General features: G+C 42.5%; 1 long non-coding RNA gene across 1 annotated transcript; it reads left to right on the top strand.

Moving 5' to 3' along the window:
• The first annotated feature begins 2,344 nt into the window (after positions 1-2,344).
• Positions 2,345-2,904, top strand: LOC114429829 (uncharacterized). Its single transcript, XR_003669948.1, has 2 exons — positions 2,345-2,423; positions 2,558-2,904. It is a non-coding gene; the product is annotated as an uncharacterized LOC114429829 (long non-coding RNA).
• The last annotated feature ends 2,620 nt before the right edge of the window (positions 2,905-5,524 follow it).

Here is a 5,524-nt window from a genome sequence, read left to right as displayed (position 1 = left end):
CTGCAGGCTCCTCATTCCAAAATCAATCCCTCCTCCACATAAAGTCAAAAGTTATAAATTCGTCTCATTACATGAGAGGGTGTGTGTAATGACGTGGCTCACCAGCAGAGGGCGTGTGACGGAGCAACAAGCAGGAAACTACAGGGGAGAAGAGACACAAGCACAGGTCACACCCTAATACAAGACCACTTCCTGTTATGCAACAAATACACTTTATGATTCAATATTGAGCTAATGCCACAGCCACAGAAAGACATTTCTCCCAGCTGCTAGACAGCAAGCCTTATCTAGACATGGAGGACAGTCTCCTCATGGAGGACATCTTTGTTCATATCTTTACCAATGTCAAACTAACTTCACTGGACTGTAGAGGTACAGGCAAGGGTCACCATTAGACTTTACCCGAACAAACCGGGCTGGAGGTAAGAAGAACTTTTATCAGACCTAATACTACCTAAAAGTAAATATGTCTGTGTGATGTCTGCAGTGTGTTGTGGGTGTTTGTGTTGTTTAAAGACAGTTACTGTAAATCCTGTAGGCGGGTTGTTTCTGCAGAAACAGCCAAACTCTGTTCAAAATGTTTCCGTTTTAACTACTCTGAATTTCTCCACACAGTTACACACATGTTATAACACTACAAAGTCTGTTGACATCAACTCCTTTCATTTGGCACCAGACTGTCAACGCAAACACATGTTCTTCAGGCAAAGTTGTAACATTTACACTGAGACTTTATCTTAGAGCTGCTTAATGTTTCGACATTTGCTATTAAAAAGCCTTATTTGATTTAAGTAGTAAACAAACGCTGGTCCCCATGTCCTTACACACAAAAGTTAGATCAGGAGGTGATGTAGTTCTGCAAGAACCCACAAGGTGGCAGGATTACATCTTAGATGTCTCTAAGCTTTTCCTGGCATAAAAATAAACTGATGTTTGGATGTAAACCAGTATTTAATAACTACACTGGGGTGATTGATAAGTCTGTGGCCAAAAAGTTTCATTCTGTTTTTTAGCCAGCTCTAGTTGTGCATGAAGTCAAGTTGCCAGGACAAACAAACAGAACTGCCCACACTGCTGAACTTTTACACCCTGAAGCTCAATGCAGCAGACGGAAGCAGCAGGAGCGAGTTATACACGCCATCAGGTCAGACTAACAGCACTTAAAGTGCATCAGTTTGTTTTAAGGCTTAAACATCAGGTTAATGAAGCTGGGAGCTGCAGAATATGTGAATCTAACACACAGCCACTGAGTGGGACAAAGCGCTGACTTCCCACCCTGCTTGTTGCTGCATATCACTTTTGTTTCCAAGTCCTGGTTTAGCTGTATCTGCGCAGTATGAAGCTAAATGAAACAAGACAAGCTGTGTATACAGTCAGTCTATGTCCCTATAAAAAGAGCCTCTCTGGGGGCCAGTTGAGGAGTTTAAGAATCGCTGTCCTCAGGCATTAAAGCAGCATTATAGACCTTAGCCAGATTTCCTTTGCCTTCAGCTCACCCTGACTCTGAAGACTCTTCGCTCTGTCTCTTCCTCATCCAGGTCACTCTCTATATGTCAATTACTCCGCTGGGATCTTTTTACTGCCTCAGCCAATCACACCCCCCCTTTAATTAGCACAGGAAATTACATTCCTATATTTACAGCTTCATAACTAGACTGGCCTGCTGAAAAGGTCACATCAACAGTTTAGCACTTTTCTGCCCTATAGCAGTGCAGCCCAAGAGAATATGGCCGGGGAAAAGGCCAAATGAAGCAGAGGCAACTTTTTGTGGTTGATTTCACCTCCTCGCTGCAGAGGAATCTGTCGGACATGTTTGTCAGTAGCTTGTTGAATTAGTCACTGGAAAATAGGCTTATAGAGCAAAAGCAGGTGACTCCAAGCATCAAATGACACTTTCTCACATTTGAAAGTCCACCACAGACAAATACTGTGCTCAGCTAACATGGCCAAAGTCACAGAGCTGCTGCTGCTGCTGCTGCTGCTGGGGGAGGTTTGTGTGCTCACAGTGCTGTATTTCTAATTATAGGTCCTTTTTATTATGTCAGCAGCTAGTCCTCAGTGACATGATATAATTAGCATTATTGGACAATCAAAAAATCACATCATAATAAATACTTTTATAAAATATGGATCGTGTGTCAGGGAGAATTCTGCGATGAGCCATTCCTGCTGCAGGTTCTTTGTTTTATATCATCATGTATTAATACACAGCCTATTATAATAGAAGTAGAGCCTAAGAGACGGTTTAAAATGGGCCAATGGGCGGATGAATATGATAATAAAATAATTCAGATGTCATTCAGATGAGCATCACCTGGAGCTCCTCGGGGTGGAGGACGAGGAGCAGCAGCAGGAAATCCTGCAGGACCTCCTCCTCCTCAGGGTTCAGGAAGAAATCCATGAACTCAGTGACATCTGCTCTGGTGAGAAGGCCAAATGTGTGCTGTTCATGTTGTGCCTGAGCCTCTCACTAATGAAATAGTCTCAGAGAAGATGCTGGTCATTGTCATCCTATGGATCAACATGCTGCTACCTTCTATTTAAATCTCTTCTGCAGAGGGCTGTTCTTCATAAAGGACTACAAAATCCTCAGAGAGAAGGAAACTCTCTGCAAAGCTCTGCAGACTTTTTATTTCCCATCCATCCATGTGAAGGTGAGAGAAAGATGGCAGTGATGGAAATAACAAGAGAAGGTGAGCGGAGGGAAGGATCGATGAGGAGTGAAGAGAGTAAAAAACCCATTTCCTGTGTGAAATCTGACCTGTGCAGATGGATGAGATTAGTTTTTGTCTGGTTGTCTCTTTCTGATCCCTGCTGTCCATTAGTCTCTGTCTGTTGTTCTTTGTCTGCATCCAATCAGAGCATCATAGAATGTGAGCGCTACTTTGGATGCACTGAATGAGGGCCTGTGACTGGCATGGTGCAGCTCCACATTCCCAGCACCAGACATGGACCATATGTAGCATTTAGAAAACTCAAAGAGAAAAACATGGCTGACTGATGCTGGCGTCACAATCCAATGAACGACACTGTGCACTTATATTTTTGACTGAGCGATTAAAAACAGTGCCAGTGGTCCTAAAACGTTCAGACACCTATTTACAGGCATCTGACCTGCCTCTGATTTGTATTACTTAAAGCTTATGTCTGTTTTCAGGTGAATTAAAAGTGCTGCCTGTGCAACATCAGCCCGCCTGCTGCTTCTGTCTTTACCCAAAGACTATAATCATCAGTCATGTGTCATGTAGCTGCAGCCTCAGGCCTCTCATACTTATCCACGGTGAGCTTTGGGCTGGCTGGGGAAAAACCTTAGCAACAGACCCTGCATTACTAACAGCGAAGGTCATAATAGTAAACACATATAAATGAAAAGTTGCGTGCAGCCCAAATCAACAGTCGTATGGTGTAAGAGGGGAAGACAGCGAGTGTAGTGTTGATAAACTGTGCAATAAAAATGTGATCAGACTGCATCACATCAGTCATACATCAGCCTGGCAGTAATCCACTGGTTGCACTGGCACACTTTCAGGGACTGACACTTTTAGAAGCTATAGCTGAATCAGGTTTATGATCATTTTTGTACACACTAGAAACAAATGCTAAACTGATGGAATAAGTTGAATATTCAGGTGACTTCCCCTGAGGACATTTTCTGCATGCTGCTTGTTCTATATAAACAATATATTATTGTTCATAACAATATATATTAGAGCTGACTGATATATCTGTCTGCTATTATCTTTTGTTGCCTTGTACAATCATGTTGAGTCTAATCCAAGATAATCCAGTCTGATCTAAACTGAATCTAATCTATTAATACTGATTGGCTGATAGTTTTACTGAGCATAATATAAAACAATGATAAAAACAAAACGGTTCATGCCTGTCCCTGACAAATATATAGCAAGGTAGCTAGCTACACTTTCACTGTAAACTGTGCATGTACAAATATTGATCCTGTATATTAATATATACTTTAAAACCATCAGTTTAAATCATCATTTAAATTATCATCATTTAAAACTATCAGTTCCTAAAGTCCAATACTGGGGGAGCTCTAACTTAATAAACATGTGTATGAATATATGGAGAGACGGATGTTTAGGTTTTTTTGTTGTTTTTAAATCATTAATAAACAACTCCAACACATCTGAAGAAGAAAACTCACACAGCTGTTAAAGGCAAGAAACAACATGCATGTGAAAACTTGATGAAGCTGGAATGAGTGAGAGAGGTGTTTGTCTGACCTTTACTCTCTCACTCTCTCTCTGTTTCTGAGTGTGTGTGTGTCTAAGCATGATTTATACCTCAGGAGATGGGGTGGCATTTGATTTGGCGGGGGCGTGGTTGGGGAAGTGCTTACTCAGCAGAAGCGTAAATCCACCTCTCTGCTCGACTGAAGGGGGATGATGAACAACAGCAGTGACCCTGACCGCAGAGCCAAAATGAGACGTCTGGTGCAAAATACACAAACGCACACTCACTTTATTCCCAGATATGGTGTCTTGTATAAAATCTAAATTGATGGTACTGTGATCAAAATGAGGGACTGGACTCAGAAAGGAAGTCAGATTTTATAAACTGGTCTAAAGTGAATCAAAAATGGCATGAACACATTTCTAAAGGGTACATCTGTAGGAGATAAATACACATGCAGGCAAAGTAGGAAGCTTTTCTCATTGTTCCACCTCGGCAGGCTGCAGCTGTGGTCATGGCCGTGTGCCCCGCTCTTCAAACAGTCCTGTTTGAACCTAGCTGTGTGAGCCTCCTCCACCCCTCAGCGTCTGCCGGCCACAGCAGATTCTCTGTCACTTTCTTGCGATTTATTCATACCTGCAGCAGCGAGAGAGAGATCAATACTTTCTGAAAGAAAAATGCGTTTAGTGTCAGGCCGCTAAGATGAGAGGAAAAAGGAGAGAAGTTCACTCCAAGTTCAAAGGGCCATGACAGGAGTGTGCTGCTCGCTCTGCCTCCAATGCACCGAAAGAGCGATGATTCAGAATTGACCTTTTGGAAACCCCGTCCTCCTTAGTTACTCCTTAGTTACTGTTGCTATGCCTGGCAAGCTTTCGCAGGCTTAGGCCAATATGTGTGATGCTAGCGACAGATATCCCAAAGGGAATTATCAATAATTCTTGGAAACCTAGTCCTGGACCTCATACAGCTACAGAACAGTCTTGTACAAGTTTATGGCACAAGTACATAAAAAATGACACAACGCTAATAGTACTTGTTGAACTCATTGACTCTAAATAAAGACTGATGACAACACAAAGTCCCTAAAGTAGGGCCAAATCTCTACTGCCCCCTGGTTGCTGGCTGCAGTAATAACCACCTCCTCCATGTACCACGATGGTCAGCAGCCATTCAATGCAAGGCGGGGTGTGCTTGACTGTGCGCGACTTTTTTTTTACCAACGTTGCATTGCAAGTGAAATATTTTGGCTGCACTGTGCGGAAGCAGAACCTCATCATCCATCGATATTTACAGTCTATTGTTGAACTAGCTACCAACAACACAACAT

This window comes from Parambassis ranga, unplaced genomic scaffold (genome assembly GCF_900634625.1).
Source record: "Parambassis ranga unplaced genomic scaffold, fParRan2.1 scaffold_21_arrow_ctg1, whole genome shotgun sequence".
Lineage (NCBI taxonomy): Eukaryota > Metazoa > Chordata > Actinopteri > Ambassidae > Parambassis > Parambassis ranga.
This window is presented reverse-complemented; position numbering and strand designations above follow the sequence as displayed.